Source organism: Gossypium raimondii, chromosome 2 (genome assembly GCF_025698545.1).
Source record: "Gossypium raimondii isolate GPD5lz chromosome 2, ASM2569854v1, whole genome shotgun sequence".
Classification (NCBI taxonomy): domain Eukaryota; kingdom Viridiplantae; phylum Streptophyta; class Magnoliopsida; order Malvales; family Malvaceae; genus Gossypium; species Gossypium raimondii.
Genome location: NC_068566.1, coordinates 35888606 through 35914906, shown reverse-complemented (window position 1 = coordinate 35914906; position 26301 = coordinate 35888606). Strand labels below are relative to the sequence as shown.

General features: G+C 34.3%; 1 pseudogene; it reads right to left on the bottom strand.

Annotated features, from left to right (window-relative positions):
- Positions 1-26301, bottom strand: part of LOC128034126 (lysine-specific demethylase REF6-like) — a 34864-nt pseudogene that overhangs the window by 3372 nt on the left and 5191 nt on the right.

Here is a 26301-nt window from a genome sequence, read left to right as displayed (position 1 = left end):
TGCTTGGTATTGTGGCCATGCATGATTTGGAGCTTAAGCAGTTAGATGTAAAAACTGTATTTTTGCATGGAGAACTTGATGAGAATATTTACATGCAATAACCAGAGGGTTTTACAGTCTTAGAAAGAAGAGGACTATATTTGCTTGCTAAAAAAGTCCCTTTAGGGTTTGAAACAGTCACCAAGACAGTGGGACAAAAGGTTTGATTCCTTTATGACTTCTCACGATTTTGAAAGAAGTAGCTTTGATAGTTATATTACTTTAAGAAAAATAATAATGGTTCTTTTATGTATCTACTGCTCTATGTTGATGACATGTTGATAGCAACGAAAGATAAAGGAAAGATAAGAAAGATCAAAGCCCAGCTTAGTGAAGAATTTGAGATGAAAATTTTGGGACCAGTAAAAAAAAACTTGGTATGAAGATTCTTAATGATAGAAAAATAAGTAAATTGAACCTAAGTCAGAAGGGGGTACATTAAGAAAGTTCTTTGCAGGTTCAATATGCAGAGTCCTAAGCTTGTTAGTACTCTTTTAGCAGCCTATTTCAGACTTTCATCAGCTTTGTTTCCACAATCAGATGATGAGATTGAGTATATGACACATGTTTCATATTCTAGTGCAGTGAGATCTCTCATGTATGCTATGGTTTGTTCACGTCCAGATTTATCATATGTAGTCAGTACAGTTAGCAGATACATGGCGAATCTCGGTAAAGAACACTAGAAAATGGTTCAGTGGATTTTAAGATACTTACGAGGTACTACTAATGTTTGCTTATAGTTTGGAAGAACTAGTGATTGAGTCATTGGGTATGTTGATGTTGATTTTGCTGGAAACCTTGATATAAGAAGATCTCTCACAGGTTATGTCCTTACAATCGAAAGTGGTGCAATCAGTTGGAAAGCCACTTTGCAAACTACAGTCACTTTGTCTACCACTGAAGTTGAGTACATGGCGATTACAGAGACTTGTAAAGAAGTCATTTGGTTGAAGGGACTCTTTAGTGAACTCAAAGAAGACCTTCAAATCAGTACAATATTTTGTGACAGTCAAAGTGCCATCTTCCTTACAAAAGATCAAATGTTTCACGAGAGAACAAACCACATTGATGTTCGATATCATTTTGTTCATGATATTATTACTCGTGGTGATATTGTTGTGAGCAAAATTAGTACTTATGAAAATCCTGCATATATGATGACTAAGTCACTTCTCATAACCAAGTTTGAGCATTGCTTAGACTTGGTTGGTGTCCTGATAAGGAATGACATGGATGAATGCGGTAGCGGAACATAAAGTTTTTCAAAGTCATGGATTTATCCTAGATCTCTAGACGAACGTAAACTGAAATGAGAAACAACGAAAACAAATTAGTTGTCACAAAGGAGAGTCAAATAAAATTAAAATAAAAGAACGATGAATCGGCTAGTAAATAGTCCAAAAGAGAATGAATTAGGGTTTCTTTGATGGAAAGAAACCGTCCTTGGACCTCAAGAAAATGCCTAAACTAGATTTGGAAAATAAAACACAAACAGATTTGTTAGAAGTGATTTTAAAGACAAAAGCAAACTGTTTTGTGCAAGAATGCTTGAAATAATAAAAAAAGATTAAAACTCCTAATTTTGATGTGTTTCTTGATAGAACAAGATAGAATAATGTCTTTCTTGAAGCATTTTTAACCTAGAACGAAAATCAATAAAATCAGCAAGCCAAAACAACAATAACTAACTTAAATAAGCAAGAAACGATAAATTAAGGATAGAAAAGAGAAGATGACGTCCTAAGAAGCCTTAGAAACATTAAGAATCCACAACTCCTTTCAATGGCTCTAATTCTCTCCCCAAGAAAAAGATGTTGGTAAGAAAAAGCTTGAAGATGATTCCCACAACCTGAAAGATTGTTAAAACATCTTCTAAAAGAAACTTAAGAGCAATTCTTGAATAAAAACTCAAAGAGAATTATTATTAACTCAAAAAAACATAAATCCATTGTATGTGTAAAAGGGTGAACGTCCATGTTACTTATAGGCCCCCAAAATAAGTTTTCCTAACCCTAATGGAATAACTAACATGACAACTTATCAAATAAGAAAAAACAAAATAATTCTAAATGTGATCTTTTAATGGGAATTTAGCTAAATGAATTAAATGGACTCCTTAGGCTGAATTCTTACATGATGATCCACCTATTAAAATAAAATTAAACCTATAGTTTAAATATTTTACAATTTGGGCTACTTTGATTATTTAGTCTGATATTCAATTAAGTTACTTCCCAAACTTCAGCATGGGCTTGTAGACATCTTAATGGGCCATTTTTTTTAAGAAATTAGTCTTGTGATTCGTTTTCTCTCGAAATTGGCTCGTTCAAGCTCGTACATGAAATCCAATGCGCGTTGGCTGCAAGATTCAGTTCCTTGGACCAAGATTTCCAAGATTTTAAATCTTGATTTTCATGATTCTTGAAATGGTCCGAAACAACAAAATTGGACCAAGATTCGTTTTCTTAATTTTCTCGAAAACAAGAAAGTGAATCTTAATTTTTTTTTCGACCGTGTGCGCATCTAGGGCCTTAATAGCGAAGTCTTGGATGGTCTCATTCAGTCTTGCTTGGATTTGCTTGGCCTTCGACCTTATTATTGGGCCGTGAGGAAATTTGAGTCTATCACGTTCATGAGCCTTATTTTGGGCCTTGAGACTTTCATCATGTTCATTGTTGAAAAATACCCCTTAAGGGGTTTCATGGAAGAGGTGGAGAACTTGTTCGTTGAGAGTTCGTGGTAAAGAGCTTATTCATTGATAATTCGTGGTAAAGAACTTAATCATTGAGAGTTCGTGTCATGGTGGAGATTGTTAGAATTGAGTGACCTGAACCCTTATACAGTGGTAAAATAAAATAAAAGTAAAATCCATATAGCACTACAGTTATTTTATTTTATTTTAGAATAAGGTTTTTCAACTTTATTTCACTTCATCAATTAGAATATGATTTTACAAGCCTATAAATAAACATAGTCTACTCCTTTTGTAATCATTCAAATTCGAAATAGTGAAATTATCTTCTTCTCTGCCTGTGTTTTTTTCCCAAAAGAGTTTCCACGTAAATATCTGTGTTCTTTATTTTTTTCTTTTTTCTTTATGATACATTGTTATTATCAACGTTCTATTTTTCACACATTTGAACTTGACGATGCTGCACCAGAAATTTGTGTGAGAAGAACTTCTTCCCACACCCTTTTATATGACAAATGTTCCTTTTGTGCAAGGTCACCTCTTGTTTTGAGCTAAAACTCATGATGCAACCTTCCATGTCACACCGATGCTCTGGTTCCTCATCTCTTACTTCTGTAGTATCTTGCCCCGTTAGAGTTTTTGAGTTTGAAGCATTCTTCACTTTCTTCTTACCAGCTTGTTTTTTCTCTTTCAGTTTTGTTTCCGAATCTTTTGGACTCTTTCTGATTCTTTTCCTAAGTTGTGTACTGGGTTCACCTATCTCGTCTTCAACATATGAATCGCATTGTCTACAACGTTGCTCTATTTTAGAGTTACGATTCTCAAGAGTCCCTTGTTTCACTTGCCGAGAGACTATTTGTTTTGTTGTCCTACATTTCCCTTGTTTCACATTCTGAGAAATTTTTTGTTTTATTTGTTGCAGTGTCTTGGCTTTCTTTTTTCTGATTCTAAGGCACTTATTTAATTGAAGATGATTTTCATCCAATGAATCATATGAAACAGCATCTCCCTTTCAATAAGTTTCCCTTGCCTGCTTTTTGGAGTCTACAGAAGCTGCTGTAGAGAAGTATCATCCAAGGGATCATCAGAAACTCCATCCTCCCTCTAAAAAGGTTCGGCTCACTTACTTCGCAGAATACTCCTAAGTTGCTGAAGAGATGGGAGAATCAGATAAAAATGCATCTTCCCTCTCAATAAATTTGGTTAGTTGATTTGTAGTAACCTCACTGTGGTTTGATGAGAATTACCATTCAATGAATCAAATAAAGAATCTTCTCTATCAGTAAATTTGGAAATTTTGCTTCTGAGAATCCTCCAACACTGTTGTTGATGATTATCTTCAAGTGAATCATCTGAAAACGAATCATTTCTTTCCACGGACTTAATTTTCTTGCGTCTAGGAAACCTAGTAAGCTGATTTTGAGAATCATTCTCTGATGCATCATCAGATACTCTAATATCTTTCTCAAAAAAGTTTCTTTGGTTGACTTTAGGTGTTCTTTTTTACTGTTTAAGGCAATTATCAGCTCTTGTGTTGGAACTTTGGCAGCAAAACAAAGACAAAGAAATAAAGACAAAATAGAAGAACTGAAGCAAAAACAAAATGAAACTTTGCAAGAATGATAATTGAAAAATTCACCTTAATTTTCATTCAAAATTTGAAAATATAAATGAGTTACAAAACCTTTGACAGTTACCTAATGACATAACTGCTCCCACTAATACATTACTAATGCTAACTTGAATTACACACAAAAAATAGGCTGACATATCAGCTATTACATCAATTCAAATCATAAACTAATCCTACTAACTTTGTGAACAAATTACAAGTAAACTAAACAAAGTTACATAGGAACAAAATGAACTAAATAAATTGTTACATTCGATTCAGGTCTAATGCTGCACTTCAGTTGGAGCTGCTGCTGGTCTTTTGTTGCGGTCCAGACCAATGTTGAACACTCCTCCTTGGACTGTATGCAACAAACACCAATTTTGATTATTAAAGATTCAAATCTAGTAGCTCTCAATGGCTTAGTCAGAATATCAGCCAATTGAGTTTCTGAGCTACAATGAACAAGACTGACTTCTTTTGACTGCTCAGCCTCTCGAACAAAATGAAATTTGATCTTGAAATGTTTAGTCTTTTCATGAAAAACTAGATTTTTAGCTATGGCAATAGCTGATTGGTTATCAATCCTGATTTCAGTTGGTTCAACTTGTTCTTCATTAAGATCATACGAGAGCTTCCTAAGCCAAATGGCTTGATTAACAGCTGCAGCAGCTGCAATGTATTTTGCTTCAGCTGTGGACTGAGCAACAGTTTGTTGCTTCTTTGAACTCCAACAAAAAACTCCTGATCCAAGGGTAAAGAAGTAACCAGAAGTGCTCTTCATGTCATCGACAGAGCCAGCCCAATCACTATCAGAGTATCCTGCCAGCTTAAGCTCCTTTCCCTTTTCAAAGTTAACTCCATAGCTCAAAGTTCCCTTGACATATCTGGGGATTCTCTTAGCAGCTTTAAAATGAATAACATCACAACAGTGCGTGAATCTTGATAAAAGACTAACACCAAACATAATATCAGGCCTAGTTGCTATTAAATAAAGCAAGCAACCTACCAGGCTTCGATATTCTTTCTCATCAACCCTTTTCTGATTTCGACTGCTGGTCAGCTTCTCTCCTTGTGCTACTGGTGTGCTGACTATTTTGCAATTCAACATGTAAAATTTGTTGAGAATATTTAAGGAAAAGGCATGTTGACTTATAAAGATTCCTTGATCAGTTTGGTTCACTTCCATTCCAAGGAAGTATGTCATAAATCTCAAATCTGTCATTTCAAACACTTCTTGCATTTGCACCTTGAATTGATCAATCAATTCATCTTTGCTTCCAGTCACTAGCAGGTCATCTACATAGAGTGACACAATCAACAAGGTCTCACTCTCTGACTTTTTCACATAAGGTGTTACTTCACTAACACTTTTCTCAAAATCGAGCCTAGACAGGTATGTGTCAACCCTGTCATACCAGGCTTTTGGTGCCTGCTTCAGGCCTTAAAGAGCCTTTTTCAGCCTATAGACCTTGTCCTCTTCTCCTAGGACTTTGAACCCATCTAGTTGTTCAATGAAGATCTCTTCTTTGAGAAAACCATTGAGAAATGCTGACTTGACATCCAGTTGGTGAACCTTCCATTGTTTTTGAGCAGCTAAGGCAAACAAAAGTTTAATTGTGTCTAGCCTTGCTACTAGAGTAAATGTCTCTATGAAATCAATGTCATATTGCTGGTTGTAGCCTTTCACCACAAGCCTTGCCTCGTGCTTATTCAATGAGCCATCAGCATTATACTTGGCTTTAAACACCCACTTGACACCAATAACCTTCTTGTGATCTGGTCTGTTCACCAATTCCCAAGTGTCATTATTATGGATCATTTCTAATTCAGCTTCCATGACCTTCTTCCAATGTTTGTCCCTGGTAGCTTCTTCAAAATCAGAGGGTTCAACTATTGTAACATCATATCTTTGGTAGATGTCAACAATAGTTTTGGTGCCTCTCACAAGAACATCATCAATAACTTCATTACTTGGTCTTTCTTCAACAGGTTCAAGAACACAGTTTAGCTGATCTTCTTCAATCAGACTTGCATCTACACCATTCTAGCTCCAAACCTTCTCTTCATCAAATTTTACATTCCTACTCACTAAAATCTTCTTTGTTAAGGGATCAAACACTCTATAGCCCTTTTTGGTACTGCTATAGCCAACAAAAATCCCTGGAACAGCCCTTCTTTCAAGCTTAGTCCTCTTTTTTGTTGGAATGAGAGCATAACATACACAACCAAACACCTTCAGGTGTGAAACAATTGGCTTGAATCTATGCAAAGCGTCAAAAGGTGTCTTTTCTTTCACAGCATGAGTTGGTAGCTTGTTAAGCAGATATACTGAGGTGTTCACAGCCTCAGCCCAGAATTTGCTTGGCAGCTTGGTTTCAAATAGCAAACATCTGGCCATATCCAATACTGTTCTGTTCTTCCTTTCACAAACTCCATTCTGTTGAGGAGTATAGACTGTTGTTAGCTGATGGTGAATCTCAGCTTGCTCACACAGCTTCTGAAATCTTTCAGACATGTACTAAGTGCCATTATCTGATCTCAAGGCTTTAATTCTGCAACCAGTCTAATTTTCAACCAAAGCCTTGAATTTGTTGAATGCTTCAAATACTTTTGATTTATGTTTCAAGAAGTAAACCCAACAGAACCTGGTTAAGTCATCTATGAATAGAATAAAATACTTACTGTCATTCAAAGAAGGAGTCTTCATTGGTCTACAAACATCAGAATGAACCAGTTTAAGCTTTTCTCGAGCCCTCCATGCATTGTTAGCTGGAAAAGGCAATCTAGCTTACTTACCAAGCTGGCAGACTTCACAAACAGTGTCTCTGACTTCAACCTTAGACATATCTTCAACCAAGTTCAGCTTGTGCAGCAAGTCAAGTGATCTATAGTTGACATGGCCTAGCCTTTTATGCCATAGGCCAACATTATCAACAAGACTTGTGTAAGCCTTCTTCTTGAGTTGATTCACATCGAGCATGAAACACCTATCTGCCATTGCTACTGTGACTAACTCTTGACCATGTGAGTCTTTAACAATGCATGAGCCATTTTTAAAGACCAATGAATACCCTTTCTCCACTAACTGACCAACACTAAATATATTCTAATCTATGTCAGGCACAAAAAAACACATCAGAAATTACTTTGTTACCTAACCAAGTGTTGATCACAACATCTCCTCTACCTTTGGCTTCAATCAGATTCCCATTACCAATTCAGATCTTTGCAGCAAAACTCCTATCAAGGTCTTTGAATAGCTTCTCATTAGCTACAATGTGGTGTGAGCAGCCACTACCCACTAGCCAGTCACATCTGACTTTGCTTGAGCTTGTAAAACAGGAGGCTGTGAAAACATGCTCCTCTTGAGCTTGAAGATCCTCAGCAGCTCGAGCTTGCTGCTGAGCTGGTTCCTTCCCTTTGCTTCTGCACACATTCTCAACATGGCCAAACTATTTGTAGCTTCTGCACTGGATGTCTGACCTGTACCAGCAGTACTTCTCCAAGTGTGTAGTTTTCTTGGAGTGAATGCATGGTGGAAACCTTTTCTTGCCTGCATCTCTCCTTGATTTCTCCCTCCCGTCGAGCCAAGGTTTCTTTCCTTTCTAATTTGAACCTGAGCTTTCATTGGCCTTTGCTTGGAAAGCTCTTTCAGGATGCTCTTCCTGCCTATTGGCCCTCCTTTGCTCAAGTGCATACAAGGAGTTTATCAGCTCAGAAAATGAAATGGTTGACAAATGAGTCCTCAAGTGATGAGATCTTGGACTCAAACTTCTCAAGAAGAGTGGTGATGACCTTTTCAACAACTCTGCTCTCACTGAAGTCTTCTCCTAGGAGCCTTATGCTGTTGACCGTGGCCATTATCCTGTCTGAGTATTGCTTGATGGTTTCTGCCTCTCTCATCTTTAGATTCTCAAAATCTCTCCTAAGATTGATCACTTGTTGCTGCATTGTTTTATCCGACCCCATGAATTCCTCCTTCAGTTTCTCCCATGCTTGCTTGGGTGAGTCACAGGCCATTATCCTAGTGAAGATCGTATCTGATACTCCATTCTGCAAGCAAGCCATTGCTTTGTGCTTCTTGTCACACTCTTCACTGTGTTGCCTAATCTGAGCAATGGTAGGATTGACCCTTAATGGAGGTGGATCAACATCATTCTCAACCACATTCCACAGATCGTGTGCCTGAAGGTATGTCCTCATCTTAACTACCCAAATGTGGTAGTCCTCTCCAGCGAACACAGGTGGTGGAGGTGGTATGAAGCTCATTCTGTTGAAAAAAACTCAACAGCTTCGATCTCTTTCTTCTCAAGTTTTGTTTTGACAAAGAAACAACAAAAAACAGAGGCCCTCAAAGATGACAGGCTCTGATTACCATTTGTTGGAACTTTGATAGCAAAACAAAGACAAAATAGAAGAACCAAAGCAAAAACAGAATGAAAATTTTCAAGAATGATAACTGAAAAATTCACCTTAATTTTTATTCAAAATTTGAAAATATAAATGAGTTACAAAGCCTTTGACAGTTACCTAACTAATGACATAACTGCTCCCACTAATACATGACTAATGCTAACTTGAATTACACACAAAAAATAGGCTGACATATCAGCTATTACATTAACTCAAATTATAAATAATCCTACTAACTTTGTGAACAAATTACAAGCAAACTAAACAAATTACATAGGAACAAAATGAAAAAAATAAACTGTTGCATTCGGTTCAGGTCCAATGCTGCACTTTAGCTGGAGCTGCTGCTGGTATTTTGTTGTAGTTCAGCCAATGCTCAACATCCTGAATCATCGAAGATTGCATGTTTCTCTCAAATGGCTTAATTTGCCTGCCCCCACAAATCCTTCTACACAGCTGATGAGAAATTTCATCGTGTTCATCAATTGATACAGCATCTTGACTCTCCCAAAATTTGGACTGCCAGGTTTGAAACAACCTGATTTTTTACTCTAATCGGAACAGTAGTTTCGGGACCACAAATTCGAGTCTGAAAAATATTTTAATATTTTATTCTGTGTTTATTATGTGTGAACTTATATATGTGAAAGTTTCGTGAAATAATTTTACTGTTTGTGTGCTTAATTTGAGAAAATGACTAAATCGCGTAAAGTGAAAATTTGAGGGTTAAATATGAAAGTGCTTAATTGTTGTTGTCTTTATAAATTGGAGGTTTTATGTGGCAATTAAGTCATTTTCCAAGTTAGTGGACGCATTAGGTGATATATATGGTTTTCTTATATTATTAATATAATATATATGTTATAATAAGGTATAATATATTATTATGTTATAATAAACATTAAAAAGCCATTATCATTATTTTCACTTCATCTTCATCACGAAACAAAACAAAAAAAATAAAGAAACAAAGCTAGGGTATTCGACCATTGTTTAGCTTGATTCAAGGTGAGTTCTAGCTTGGTTTTTGATAATTTTTATGTTTTTGAGATCATTGCTTTGAGTACTATCCGACCCATGCTAGAATTTTTGATTTGGATGAATATTTTAAGTTATGTCATTAATGAATAATTTTGTTCTATGATGTTTGATGATGGATTATTAAATATATGTGTTAGATTAACATGTTTTGTTTTTGAATTTTTGATGAAATTGAGTAATTAGGGTTAAATTGTGAAAATAAATTTTTGAGAGACTAAAATGCTAAATAAATGAAAAATATGGATTTGTATGGACTAGGGTGATATTCGGCCTAAGCATAATATGTGTAAATTTTGTGTATTTTGCGTTTTATGCATTAGGGACTAAATTGCAAAAGGTGTAAAAATGTTAGGGGCAAAATTATAATTTGCTCATTCATGTGTTTTTAGGCTAAATTGAATAGAATGGCGTTTAAATAAAATTAATTTGAATATGTTTAGATCAAGAATTAAAGAAATCGGATTTGGATCGGGGAAAGACAAATGTGGTTGAGTAGCCGATTTAATAGACGACGATATTCGAGGTAAGTCAATAAGCATTTAAATGTTGAACTAACTATGGTATATATATTTGTTATGCATTGAAATGAATTATTTGAAGTTATATAAGCTAATGCCGAATGTAATATTGTGAATTGATTTTATTCTGAGAATGATTTAAATTAGATGTGAATTATGTGAAAGACTGATTCTGTAAGTTCAGGCTTTATGCCTAGCAGGCTTTATGCCGGTGAATTATATCAGGCTTTATGCCTAGCAGGATCTGTGCCGGTGAATTATATCAGACTTTATTCTAGCAGGCTTTGTGCCGATGAAATGTATCAGGCTTTGTGCCTAGCAGGCTTTATGCCAGTGTTTTATACAAGGCTCTATGTTCTGTAAATCTTATGTGAGCAATAGTAAAAACAAATAAATGTGTTAAGAAAGCTAAATTATTCAGGTATGTGTTAGCCATTGGCTTAATTGGTGATAAGGTAAGTTGATTATTTTAAATTGATAATAATTTCAAATGAAATATAGAGTATGAGTTAACCATTTGAGTATAAGCGTGTTTTGGCATAATGATTTATTGAATATTCGACTTTGCTAAATATTTATGTGTATTTGACCATATGGTTTGTTTATATGAAAATACAATGTGATCTTTATTCAAGTGTTATATGGTATAAAATATTAGGATATTTGGTTTATTTAACTTAATGATGGAATAAGTATTAATATATATACATATATAAATTTTTGCTTATGACTTACTAAGCTTTAATAGCTTAATGTGTGTTTGTATTTGTTTACCTCTGTTTTATAGATTTTGAAGTCGCATTACGAACTCGGGGATCGTCAGCATAGTCTATCACACTATCGACCGTCTTTGGTATTTTATAAATTTGAATTTGAACCTATGGCATGCATAGTCTAGTTAATATGTTTAATTTTGGGATATGTGAATATGAGCCAAGCGAAAATGGCTTATTCATTTAGGTTAAGTTTGGTTTTATGTTTTTGATGTATTGATATATATATATGATGTTTAAGTTTATACAAATTTCGGTTATATATATATAGAAATGTAATGTGTTTAGCATAATTGTTAATAGTTGTATAAATTAGTTATATTTAAGCCTATTTCAAAGTAATATGTGTATTATATGTATATGATGTGGTATGTATATGCTGCCTATTTGTTGTATATATGCTGTTAAATTTTGGTATAAAAATGCTGCTCAATTTGGTATGTATATGCTGCCTACACTACACCAGAATAGGCTTTTAGTGGCACTTTTTGCGGCGTTTGGAACAAAAGCGCCACAACAAATCGAGCATTAGCGGCGATTTAATAAAGCGCCGCTAAAGGTAGAGCATCGTGGCGATTATCCCGGCGCCGCTAAAATAGGAATTAGCGGCGTTTTATATAAAGCGCCACAAAAACCTAAGACCAACGGCGTCGTTTTGCGATTTTTAAACCTTTAGCGGCGTTTTTGTCTAGCGCCGCTAATGCTCGAGTCTTTAGCGGTGTTTTTTCTATCTACCGCTAATGCTCGGATATTTAGCGGCATTTTTTCTATGCTTGCGCTAATGCTCGGTCTTTAGCGGCTTTTTTCTATGCTACCGCTAATGCTTGGGGTCTTTAGCGTTTTATACAAGCGCCGCCAATGCTCGGATCTTTAGCGGCGTTTCTAACTGAGCGCCACTAATTCTCTTGTCTTCATCGGCGTTTGTATCTAAGCGCCGCTAATGTATTGACCTTTAGCGGCGTTTTTGCCGAAGCGCCGCTAATAGTAACAAATATCTTATAAGTTGAAATAAATAATATTTTGTTCTATTTATTATATAGTGGGACAATTTACATTTAAATTATAATTAACAAATAATATTGATTAATATAAAAGTTTTATTAAAGAGAAGTCGTATATATATATATATATATAACAACTAACTATTTATAACAGTTGATTTAAACTACTTTACGAGAGAAAATATATTAAATTATGAATAAAATAAAATATAAATAAAACTTAAATTGTTGTATTAATGTAAAGAATATATTAAAATAGAATTAACTTTTATAAGAGTAATAAATTTTGGTAGTATATATTGTTCGACTAATTTATACAAAATATATATATATTTTAACAATTAATTAATTATTGAGTATATATATTTTATGATTATATATATTAAACATTTAGGAAATTTTGTTATGGACGGTATTTTAAGGAGTACGGGTATAGATTTAAGGTAATTGGGATTTAAGGTTAATTTAGGGTTAGAGGTTTAGGGTTTGATATTTAATTAGGGTTAATTTCAACGGTCATGCATATGTTAGGGTTTAATTAATTAGATTTGTTTTTATTATTTTTATGGTGAATATATACGTTCTTATATATTTGTAAAATAAATCCAGATGATCAATAAATTTAATTAATATATATATTAATGAAGTTTACTATAGTTTATATTATAATTATTAATAGATATATATATAGGTGCGTGGTAGTTAGATGATCATTTTATGGATGCATGTTAATTTATAATTTGAAGATTGTTAAATGATACAATTAACTAATTAATAATAGTTGTATATTTAAAACATTTAACCCAAATATTTAACGGCCATTTGATATTTTTGATATATATGCATATATATATCCATATGGATATATATATATATATATATAGTTATTAATTATTTAATTTGTATATATAGGACCAAAATAATCTTGGTATAAATAAATAAGTTGGTAATTATGTATTTGTTAAATAAATAGGTAATTAATTATTTAAATGTAAGATCACAAAAAAAGAAGAGAAATTTAGCGGCGTTTGTATAGAAAAAGCATAAAAGGTAGCCTTTACCGGCGTTGTAGTCAAAACGCATACAAATTTTGCAATATCTGACGTCGTTACGTGTTAGGAAATCAGTTTCTATTGTGGCGTTTTATAGGTAAGCGCCGCTAATATTCTTGATACTCTATCAGAACGGCGTCGTTTCAGTTGAATGATGTACTCTATTACTGGCGTTTTTCGGGAAAACGCCGCAAATATGTCTACAATCTTGTGAAAACGTCACCGTTTGTTTGTGTAATTGAAAATTTGATGTTTAGGTGTAAGGGGGATTTAGGGTTTAAGGGTTATGCTTTAGGGTTTAGGGATTTAGGGTAAGGGTTAGGGGTTATGGATTTGGGGTTTAGGGTTTCAACGGTTATGTTAGAGTTTAAGTTATTAGATTTTGCGGTATTTTTAATTTTTATATCAAATATGTTCTTATTACTTTCTAAAATATATATTAATAAATTTAATATATTGAAATTATGAGTATATAGTTTAAATTTATTTATTTATCAATAAACTTAAATATTATAAACTTCAAAATTTATACAAAAAAAATTAAAAATGTAATATTACAAATTAAAAGTTTTTACTATTAATTATTGTTTAATCAATTATAACTATTTTATGATTATTAAAGATTTAGGGATTATTTTGGATGGTTGTGCTATTTTAAGGATTAGGGGGTATATGAATTTAAGGTTTGGGATATAAGGGTTAGGGGTTTAGGGGTTACGAGTTACGGTCTAAGGGTTAATGGTTTAGAATTTAGGGTTTAGGCTTTCAGGGGTCGGATAAAGGTTTAGGTTAGTTTAGATTAATTTATTTAAATAATGTTTTAAAAAATCAATTTAAAGTACCAATTGATATAAATTATATTAATGTTTTTGTCATTTAAATATTATTTTAAATAGAATTAAGATTAATAAGTTAAAAAATATAGTTTGAAATATGCATTAAGCTTTATTAAACGGCTACCGCTTTGATTATAAATTCAATTTTTAGTGGCGTTTTTGGAAACGCCGCAAATATATAAAGAAATAGTGGCGTTTTCTAACAAACGCCGCAATGGTGTCTTAAAATTTTGGCAAAAGCAGCGTTTCTTTCATCGTGTTTTAACTTATCATTTTCTGTATAAGGCATAAACACAGAAACAAACATCCTTCAGACAAAACATCGTGATAGAAACGAAAGAGAAAGGGCAAAGGAAAAAAGGGAGAGGAGAACTCATAAATCGGGTGAAACGAAGCAACAGCTGAGCCAATCTTGAGAGGATACTATCAAGGTTTCGGAATTTGTGGTTAAAAGGTAAGCTTTTTTTCTTTTAAAACGCTGTATCTTGATTTAGGGTTTGGGTTAGGTCTAATATGGTAAAATTTGAAATATTTTATTCACTAATTCAAGAATATAGTACTATAAAATGGCATATCACCAAAACAGTCGATCAGGATTTTTATCAAGCTTGAAACCGAATATATTAACAGTAACATATATTACTGATTAGGATTTTTATCGCCATTCCCTAATTTGAATTTTGTTTTGGTTGTATATTTGGGTTTGGGAAGAAGTACCGACCCTGTGTTTACTTTACTGCCAGTTCTTCTCATTGTTGAAGAGTTAACAGTAACAGTTAACATTCAGGAGGGACATAGGCTTCTAGTTTTGTAAGATGCCTTAATAAATATTTAAAATGGTATTCTTTTGCAAATAATTTGTTATATTTTGTTAACATGTTGCTAAATCGATTATGTGTATTGAAGAATCAATTCAGTCTTAAAAATTGTTGCTGTAATTTGTTTGAAATCGAAATTCATTTTGAATTGGTCAATAGTTTATTTGTTTTGGTCTAAAATGTTGCTCTAATCATTTTGAAATCGATTATTTGTTTGGTCAAAAGAAGCAAATCTGTCAACCGATAATTGCTTGGCATTCTAAGGTTAATCTTTGGGCACTTAATTTGGTTAATTGGCAGTTTAACGCTGACAAGTTAAACACGGTGTTTGGTTTATGAGAGTACAAACTTTGGGGATTAGGCCTCTTTTGGCGAAAATAAAATTACATAACTCACATGTTAAAGTTGTAGCTGTTATTCTTATGCATCGTTGGAGCAGATATTGAGATTATCTGGTTGCAATAATTTGCGATGACTACTGCTCCACTTACGCTTATTGGAGATTCTGGTGTTGGAAACCCTATTCTTCTTTTGAGATTTGCTGTAAGTTTCTTGACTTACATTTCCATTTGAAAGCAAAATTCTACATTGACATGATACTGTTTTCGTTATCATACATTCTTAGTTTCTTATATGATTGCCACGAATGTTTATATCCATGTATGATGCTAGATTGTAATAATATTTCATTAAAAAATTGCACTGCATATAACATGTGTCTTGAGAGAGTTTTGTGTGCACTTCACGAGTTAAATGACTGTTGGGGCCTCTGAATCTTGCCACTATATTCTGTTGTGTATGAAGACATCAAACATGTGGAATTTTGGATATTTCCAGATGGTTATGCAAGACAAAAAGTTTGGCCTACACTTCTATGAATTTGAAGAATTTGTCTATTTTGTGTTTCATAACTTAGTTAATTTTCTTGGATAGCAAGCTTATCATTCATGTCTTCGCAAACCGAACATTTACGCGAATAATATAATTATTGGAATCTTCCAATTGCACATAATAAAATTACCCTCCAAATCTCTCAAGCACGGACGTTTCTAGGTTTTTTATTTGATTCTCCAAAATTCTATCCCAATTTTGCTTACTCGCTTAATTGTCGCGATACTTTCTTCGTTTCGGTCTTTTAACTACTTATTATCAACCGGGGTCTCCCTTATTGGAATCTGGGAGATTTTTCACTGTGTCTAAAGGTTCGTTATTTACTACTAAATTCTGATTTTGGTTTATCATTTGATTAAACTTTTATGAATAATAATAGAACAAATGTTGGGTTTTTTAAAAAAAAAATCTGGATTCTATATGGTCCCCGGGAGAATCCATGAAAAACAAACAAGATCATATCAGTTTCTCGATTTTCTTTTTCAAGTAAATATTTCGTTTTCAAGAGTTTGCAACTTTTTGCGGCTTAGCGAATCAAGTTTTCTTGCCTTATTTTGCTTCTGTTTATATCCTGCGGCTTTGAACTGATTTTGACCCATAATAATTCAGTTTTAAAGGTTATTTTTGATTGGAGTATTATTTTCTTGGATAGCAAAATTTGTACTAACTATTTTATTTTATTTTATGTCTAACCATTGTAATACATATATAATAAATAAGTTTTTTCCTCATATTATTACTCTACTAGCCAAACGAGGCATTATTTTGTAATGATAGCAAAAAAATGTACCAAACTTGAAAATGTTAATAATGACGACCAAAATTTTAGAAGTTTTAATAACAATAATAACATAAAGGGAACACATATTCTTGAAAGTTTTAACAACAATAAAAAAAAGTAATAAATTTATAATACTTGACATTGATTTATGTTTATTTAGTTAATTAATATTTAAAAGCATAATAAAAGTTTTACAAAACTTAATTAAAAGCGATGGGTTTTGTTTTAGGTTTTAAATGGGTTTATATATTAAAACAATTTAGTTTTTTTCAATTTTCCAATCTGCGATACCTTATCACCGATAATTTGCATAACTTACATAAATTAATCTCGATCGTAAGTTACATAACTTACATTAATATGATACATAAATTACATAACTTAGTTAATTAATATTATACATATGTTACATAACTTACATTAATGTGATACATAATTACATAACTTAGTTAATTAATATTATACATAACTTACAACTTACATAACTTATAACTTACATAACTTATAACTTACAACTTACAACTTACATAACTTACAACTTACAACACACATAACTTAATTAGTTAATATACATAAATTACATAACTTAGTTAATTAATATACATAAGTTACAAAACTTAATTAATTAATATACATAAGTTACATTAATTAATTAATATACATAAGTTACATTAATTAATTAATATACATAAGTTACATAACTTAGTTAATTAATATTACATATGTTACATAACTTACATTAATATGATACATAAATTACATAACTTAGTTAATTAATATTACATATGTTACATAACTTACATTAATGTGATACATAAATTACATAACTTAGTTAATTAATATTATACATAACGTACAACTTACATAACTTACAACTTACAACTTACATAACTTACAACTTACAACTTAAATAACTTACATAACTTACATTTTTTAATTATTCATAAAATACATAACTTAATTAGTTAATATACATAAATTACATAACTTAGTTAATTAATGTTATACATAACTTACAACTTACATAACTTACAACTTACATAACTTACAATTTTTAATTATTAAGTAAATTACATAACTTACTTAATTTTCATAATAAATAACTTACATAACTTACAACTTACATAACTTATACGACATACATAACTTACATAGCATAATTTGACTAATACACAACTTACATAATTGCCATAATAAATAACTTACATAATACATAACTTACGTAGCTTAGTTATACTTATTCCTAAATCCTAAACCCGTGCAATTTATTCTCAAGATTAGGCTTCAAGAAATAAGAAATGGACCGGTCTTGGATGAATTTGTCAAGGGTAAGCGACGGTTACCGAAATGGAGTACAAACTTTTCTAGATTTTGCATTTCAATATGCAAGCCAAGAGAACATGATTCTTTGCCCGTGTAAGAAGTGTGTCAACATAAACTGGCATTATCGTGAAGTTGTATACGAGCATCTAATTGTTGATGGGTTTGTTCGTGGTTATAAACAATGGTTTTTTCATGGAGAATGCTCGCCTAGTACTTCCTCTTCAAGGATGGATGTATCTTATGATAGTAGTGCCTACCATCAGTCTGTTAGAGGGGATGACATGGAAGGGATGTTACGTGAAGCATTTAATATTCAGAGTCATGGTTTACAGTCGTTCCCACCCGACTTTCTGCCATCTGATGATTGTAATCTCGGTGGAAATGCTGGTGCCCAACCCGGAAGAAGTGTACATCATGAAGAGCCGAATGGAGAAGCGGCAAAGTTCTACGCGCTACTTAATGAGATGAACGAAGAACTATATGAGGGATCGAAATTTTCAAAAATGTCATTCTGCATTCGTCTTTTCCAGTTAAAATGTTTGGGAGGGTGGACCGAGAACTCATTGACAATGCTGTTAGAGTTTTTGAGAGAAATGTTTCCGTTTGCAAAAATCCCTCAGTCTTGCAAAGATATGAAGAAAATTATAAAAGACTTAGGTCTTGGGTACAACAAAATCCATAGTTGCCCGAATGATTGCATGTTGTATTGGGGCGATCGGAGAAACCAACAGTGCTGTCATGTATGCGGTGAATCCCGTTGGATAAATAGAAACACAAAAGATGGGAACGACGATGAAAATGATGCACAACCAAGAAAGAAGCCGGTCAAGATTTTGCGGTATTTTTCGCTGATACCAAGGCTTCAAAGGCTTTTCATGTCGTCGAAGACAGCGAAGTCAATGACGTGGCACCATGAAGGACGAACCGATGATGGATTATTAAGGCATCCGGCAGATTCTTTGGCTTGGAAATCATTTGACAATAAATTTCCAAGCTTTGCAAGCGATCCAAGGAGTGTGAGGCTTGGCCTAGCATCTGATGGATTTAATCCTTACAAGATCATGAGTACTGCATACAGTACTTGGCCAGTAGTGCTTGTTCCTTACAATCTGCCTCCGTGGATTTGCATGAAGCAATCTTCCCTTATCTTGTCTATGATTATCCCTGGAGAGAAAGGGCCCGGGAATGATATCGACATTTATTTACAGCCACTTATTGAAGAGTTAAAACAATTATGGGCTGGTGTCGAGACATACGATGTCTTGAAAGGAGAACTTCAATTTACGTGCGACTTTGATGTGGACCATTAATGACTTCCCGCTTATGCCAATTTATCCGGTTGAGTACCAAGGGTCGTTATGCGTGCCCTTGTTGTGCTGCACAAACATGTTCGCAATGGTTATACAATGGGAAGAAGTTCTCTTACATGGGGCATCGTCGGTGGTTACCGAAAAATCATAGATTTAGATTTCAGAGTTCGGCATTTGACGGTACTGAAGAGTTCAGAGAAGCTCATTCGCAGACAAGTGGATCTGAAATCTTGTCTATGTTGGAAGATATGAATTTTCGTTATGGGAAGATGAATCAATAGGCAAACACGCAGAGAAATAGAAGATCAAATGATGAAGCTGATGATAACTCCGATGAAGAGGATGATCCTAATGAGGCGGACTTGTGGAAGAAAAGAAGTATTTTTTTGGGTTGCCTTATTGGGAGCACCACCTTTTACGACACAATCTTGATGTTATGCATATTGAGAAAAATGTCTGCGAGAACATTGTCTGTACAATTTTGAATGTAGACGGAAAATCAAAAGACAATCTTCAGAGTCGACTTGATTTAGTTCAGATGGGAATTCGACCTGATCTTCATCCGAATCCACTTCCGAATGGTAAATATCGGTTGCCACCTTCTATTTTCTCAATGTCGAAGACAGAGAAAGAAGTGTTCTGCATGGTGTTGAAAGATATAAAGGTTCCAGATGCGTATGCATCAAATATATCTCGATGTGTTAGTGTTAAAGATCGAAGACTATATTCGCTAAAATCACATGACTATCACATCTTGATGCAAGATTTACTTCCAGTTGCTCTACGATGTTGTATTTCGAAGAAGGTGACGTCTTCTATAATTGAACTATCCAATATAATGAAAGCCATTTGTGGCAAAGTTTTGGATGTTCAAGAACTTCAAAAGGTACAGGATCGAGCCGCTTTAACTTTATGCAACATGGAGAAAATCTTCCCACCTTCCTTCTTCACTATTATGGTTCACTTGATAATCCATCTCCCGCGTGAAGCAATTCTTGGCGGACCCGTTTTCTATTGATGGATGTATCCCATAGAAAGGTGTTAATTACAATTTTTAAAATTTGCCTTCATTCACCTATATGCCTTTAGTTACAATTCTTGATAATGTTGTATATCGTGTTTAGGTTCCTATCCAAATTAAAGTCTTATTGCCGCAACAAGCGTTATCCAGAAGGATCGATTGCTGAAGGATACTTGGCAGAGGAATGTATGACCTTCTGTTCAAGATATTTGGAAGATGTTGAAACACGGTTGAACAGACCAAATAGAAATGCTGGACTCACGGATCATAACTTTGCGGACAATTATTTGTTCCAAAGTTTTGGAGAACCAATCGGTAAAGTTGAAATTGCAGAATTAGATGATTTATCGTGGGTACAAGCACATCGATATGTTCTGTTTCACCACGAATCAATGGAACCTTTACGCAAGTAAGTTCTAGAAATTTGATAAATATTCATCACGTAGAAATTGTTTATAGGCTAACAAACTGAACATTTTTTTAACATAGTGAGTACAAACAAATATTGAGATCTCGTTCGCGCTCTCGGAGAACACAACATCGAGATATCAATAAGTTGTTTACAGAATCTTTTCATGAATGGTTAAGCCAAACGGTATGTAAATGGCCTCTTTCACCGACAAATAATAATATTTGAGCACTCACATTTTTAATTACTCAGTTTACTTTCCATTCAATAGGTTTGGAGTGGGAAGAACGTCACCGACGAAGTTTAATGGCTTTCCCAAGGTCCAAATCGGGTGGTTAAAAGATATAGTGCATTCCTCATAAACGGATTCAGATTTCATACAAAATATCGCGAGAGATTGAGGAGAACGCAAAATTGTGGAATAGTTGTTAATTCCTCAATTACAAGTTATGCTAGTGCTAGGGACAATAATCCTGTTGAGGGAAATGTGGAATATTTTGGACTTCTTACTGACATAGTTGAGTTGGATTACTACAGCAAATAGAAAGTTGTCTTATTTCGAGGTGATTGGGCAGATGTTAATACTGCACGTGGAATCAAGCAAGATCAATTTGGTTTCACAATGGTAAACTTCGCTCGATTGATTCACACAGGACAACAATTGATTGATGAGCCGTATGTATTTCCTTCTCAAGTCAAACAAGTTTTTTACTCAAAAGATCCAACTGATGAGGGTTGGTACGTTGTATTCCGTAACATCCCTAGAGACTTGTTTGACATGGGCAGTGGAAGTAGAGATGACATTGACGACAGAACACAAACTTTACCATTTCCAGAACAGAACTTATACGAAAACATCCCTAGTACTAGTACACAATTTGGATGGGTCCGTCAGGATACGGATGAAGATATTTACGATTTATAATGTAGTAAGCTTTTACGAATATGTATGTATATATTTACGAATGATGATATTTCAACTATTTTATATGTGATATTATTGTTGTAATTGTATACTAAGTTTATTACATAATTTATTTGTATTGCAGATAAAATGCCTAGAAGAAAAGTGCGATCGCACCGCATTGTTCAAGGTACTCCAAACTCGTGAAACAAACAAAGACCTTGAACAATAGATCGCTATTGGATCTTCGAATGTTCCGGTTACACCTGAGGAACCTATAGAAGATCAAAGTAATTTAACATTTAATTTACATGTGTGTTGAATTCTTGTTTGTTTTTTTAAAATTTCGTATATTACAATACTTTTATTTTTCAGATGAAACTGGTGGGACGCGGAGAGTTCGCGGACGTACAGTACTGAGCGATTTATACGACCTAGATCCAGTCGAGCGTGTCCAAGTATCCAGTAATAGCTTTGGTCAGCCTGTTGGATCAGAAGCCCGCATTTTAGCAGGATACATGGGCATTCTAGCACGGAATGCAAATATGTTGCCAATTAACTTCGAGTCATGGCATAAAGTGCCCGAGAGTAACAAGAACCAAGCTCTCGATAACATTAAGGTAAAAACGTGTATGTCATTTATAATACTTGGGTTTAAGTTTAGTTTTTATTAATTTCTTAAGTTGTGTTTTTGTAGGCGAGATTTGCTCTAGAGGTCTCCGATGCTTATGTAAAGAAGGCATTGGGGAAAAGATGGAGAGACCATAAGAGCACTTTAAAGAAACAATATTTTAAGACAAAACAACACTCGACGAGAGATTACAAAATGTCCCACGGAATCTTTGAGGTACCGATGGGAAGAGGTCGTTAGATTTTGGACTTGAAGAAAGGAGAGGTATGTGTCCCTTATAAAATTTTGTAATTATTTTGGTGTATAGTATTTCCTAATTAACGTAATAATAATTTCATAATGTAGGATCGTGAACAAGTTGGAAAACAAAGTAGGCGACAACAAAATTCACTCACACAATTTGGGTCGAAAAGTTTTGCGTGTGTAGCTCATGCAGAGGTATTTTGAATTTTTTAATATTGGCATATATTTATTACTTTCTATCAATTAATATTTTTACTATTGTATTGTAGGAACTGTCGTCCGGTCAAAAAGTTGGACGACTTCAACTTTTTGACATTACACATAGGAAGAAAGATGGAAACCCTATGACTCAAAGTCAGCGAAATTATGGTACGTTTGATTAATACAATTTCACTTGTTTTAATTATTTATAGTGTTTACTTTCTAATTATTTATTTCATTTATTGTAATGCAAATATTGTTAAGTTATGTTGCATTCGGTTTTTTAATATATATTGCGTTCCTAACAATGTGATTTATTTTTTAGGAAAAATTAAAGGATAAAAAGGCGGAGTACAAAGCGATTGCTTCCAGTGATAGTTCTGTTCATATTGACGACTTTGATAACCGGATTATCACTGAAGTTTTGGGTCCTGAAAGGTATGGTCGGGTTCGATTTCAAGGATCTTTTGTTAACCCATCCCAATATTTTGGATCTAGCTCGCAACAATATATGCCTTGGGGAGTCGAGTGAAGTCAAGTTCGAGGTTAAGAGACCGGATGGCTCGGATGCAGCGACAACGGTGAGCAAATTACACAACTTAAAGCGGAGGCAACATCCGAGAAGCGATGTTCAAAGAAGATATGAAGAACTCCGGCTACAACTTAAAGCGGATGCAAGAATGAGAGAAGTCGAGGTTCAACGAAAGTATGAAGAACTCCAATGACTTAGAGCGAATCTGGCACAAGAAGAGAAGCAGAAGCGGCGAGAGAGAAGTATAGGCTGCAACGAGGGAAGCAGAGGCTAAAGCGAGGGAAGTAGAGGCTGCAGCGAGGGAAGCAGAGCAGCGTCAAAAGTTCGATGAACTTCAGCAGCAGCTCCACAGTATGATGAAGATGTTTCAGCAGTCGCAACCGCCGCCGTCTTAGATTATCGTGTAAATATATTTCAATTTTGACTTTGAATTATCATTTTAAGTTTTAACATTTTTGTAAGAATAATACGAATTTTATTATATTTATTGATATTTATTATATTATTTGTTTAATATATAGATTTTTATTACTTTTGGCTGGTTTAGATATGATTTCTTCTGATTTGTTTTTTTACAGGAGGGCTGAAAATATATAAAAATTTATTTTACAAATCTGCCAAATTTAGTGGCGTTTTTAAAAAACGCCACTAAAGGTGTTGGTCTTTAGCGGCGTTTTTGGTAAAAGCGCCGCTATAGATCAGGGTCTATTGTGGCGTTTTTGGGAAAAGCGCCGCTAAAGACCCTGATCTATAGCGCGCTTTACCAAAAACGCAACTAAAGACCCCGATCTATAGCGCTTTAACTAAAAACGCCGCTAAAGACCTCGATCTATAGTCGCTAATACTAAAACGCCACTAAAGACCACGATCTATAGCGGCGCTTTAACTAAAAACGCCGCTAAAGACCCGATCTATAGTCAGCTAATACTAAAAACGCCACTAAAGACCCTGATCTATAGCGGCGCTTTAACTAAAAACGCCGCTAAAGACCCCAGTCTATAGCGGCGCTAATACTAAAAACGCCACTAAAGACCCTGATCTATAGCGGCGCTTTTACTAAAAACGCCGCTAAAGACCCCAGTCTATAGCGGCGCTTATACTAAAAACGCCGCTAAAGGTATTAGTCTTCAGCGGCGCTTCTACTAAAGCGCCACTAAAGCTCTTACTCTTCAGCGGCGTTTATGATAGAAGCGCCGCTATAGACCAACACCTTTAGCGGCGCAATCTTTAGCGGCTTCTTTTGCGGCGCTTATCAAAGTGCCGCTAAAAGTTTCTGCGGCGCTAAAAAGCGCCGCTAAAGGCCTAAAAAAGCGCCGCTAAAAGCCTGTTTTGGTGTAGTGCTATTTGTTGTATCCTATTAAATTTTGGTATGTATATGCTGCTCAATTTGGTATGTATATGCTGCCTATTTGTTGTATATATGCTGTTAAATTTTGGTATAAAAATGCTGCTCATTTTGGTATGTATATGTTGCCTATTTGTTGTATATATGTTGTTAAATTTTGGTGTAAAAATGCTGCTCAATTTGGTATGTATATGCTGCCCATTTGTTGTATATATGCTGTTAAATTTTGGTGTAAAGGTGCTGTTAAATTTGGTATGTATATGCTGCCTATTTGCTGTATATATGCTGTTAAATTTTGGTGTAAAAGTGCTGTTAAATTTGGTATGTATATGCTGCCCATTTGTTGTATATAAGCTGTCCAAATTTTGGTGTATAAATGCTGTCCAAATTGATGTATAAGAGCTGTCCAAACAAGGTAGATTACCTATATTGTAATATGTATTATAGTTAGTAAATTGAAATGAAATAAATGTGTACAAATAAATGTTTGGATACATGCTTGATTTATGATATATAATCATATAGGTTTGGAAATGTTTTAAGGATTTGAATTATATCAAATTTTGATTAGGTAAATGATGATGATATGGTTGAATTTTGAAACATAGTTGGTATATGTATTTGATTAATGATGCATGTTTGATTTTAATTGATTATGTGCTTAAATATATATATATATGGGAGGAAATTTTGTGGTTGAATTAGTATAAAAAAAAATTTCGAGTTGGGTTTTGATCGGTAATGCCTCGTAACTCTAATCCGGTGACGGACACGAGTCGGGTTGTTACAAGGTCTATGAATTTTCCTATACTGGTTAAGAGAACATTCGTCAAGTGAATCACCCGAAACTATGTCATCTTCTTCAATATATTTGCCTTGCTTGCCTCTGAGATTCCTCCAATGCTGCTGATGGGTAAAATCTTCATCTGCATCATCTGATCTAGTGTCTTCTCTTTCAATAAATTTTCCCTGTTTTTTTCTAGAGAGATTCCTCTTTGGTAGAAGAGAATCATCCACAAGCGAGTCATATGAAATTGCCCTTTTTTCCTTGATCATTCTAGGTTGCTTGCTTCTAAAACCTGTGTCGCTGCCTAAGAGAACTGCCATCCCAAGAATCATCTGCAGCTGCACCCTCTGGCTCGACACATTTCACTTTCTTACTCGGTGCAAGCTCTGCATTCCTTTTTCTCTTTTTATGAAACTATTTAACCACCTTGGTTATTTCGGCTTTCTGAGCATTTTGGGTTCTCTCTTGAAATTTTCATCTGAAGGTTCCTGGGCATTGAAGCTTCGTTCTTGATCTTTTTCCTCACGATCCCCTCGTGCCAAAAGTGGATGAACCTGATTCGACATCCAAACTTTACCACACCACCTTCCTGCCACTACTTTTTAAAGTTTGCCAGACCTCTCATACGGCCAAAAGCACTGAATATAACACAATTGTATGCCATCTGTTTACTGTAAAGTGTAGAGTGGCTGAGATTAGCGCTATAAAATAGGTTGATACCGAGCTTTACCGCCCAGTCCCCACTCCCGGGTATTGCATCCTCACTATCAAGAGCTGAACGGATCCTCTCCTCGTCATCAACAGTAGCATCCCCAAATAAAATGTCATTACAGGGATGGTCAATTCGTAGTTCTTCAGCTACTGACTTCACTTCTGCTTCTATCTTAGGATAGTCAGCATTGTTTTACAGTAAATAGTTTGCAACTACAAACAAAAAAAGAACCTAGAACAGTTATTTGGTAGAACTATTCATAAGCTTTCAGAAACATGCAAAAAATAAAAACTGGAAACTGAAGACGTTAGCCAGGCAAAATAAGAGATTAATTTCTACCTAGATAAACCTTTAATTCATACCTAATACCCTTCACATATATTGATTTTTCAATTGAAATAAGGGTTATT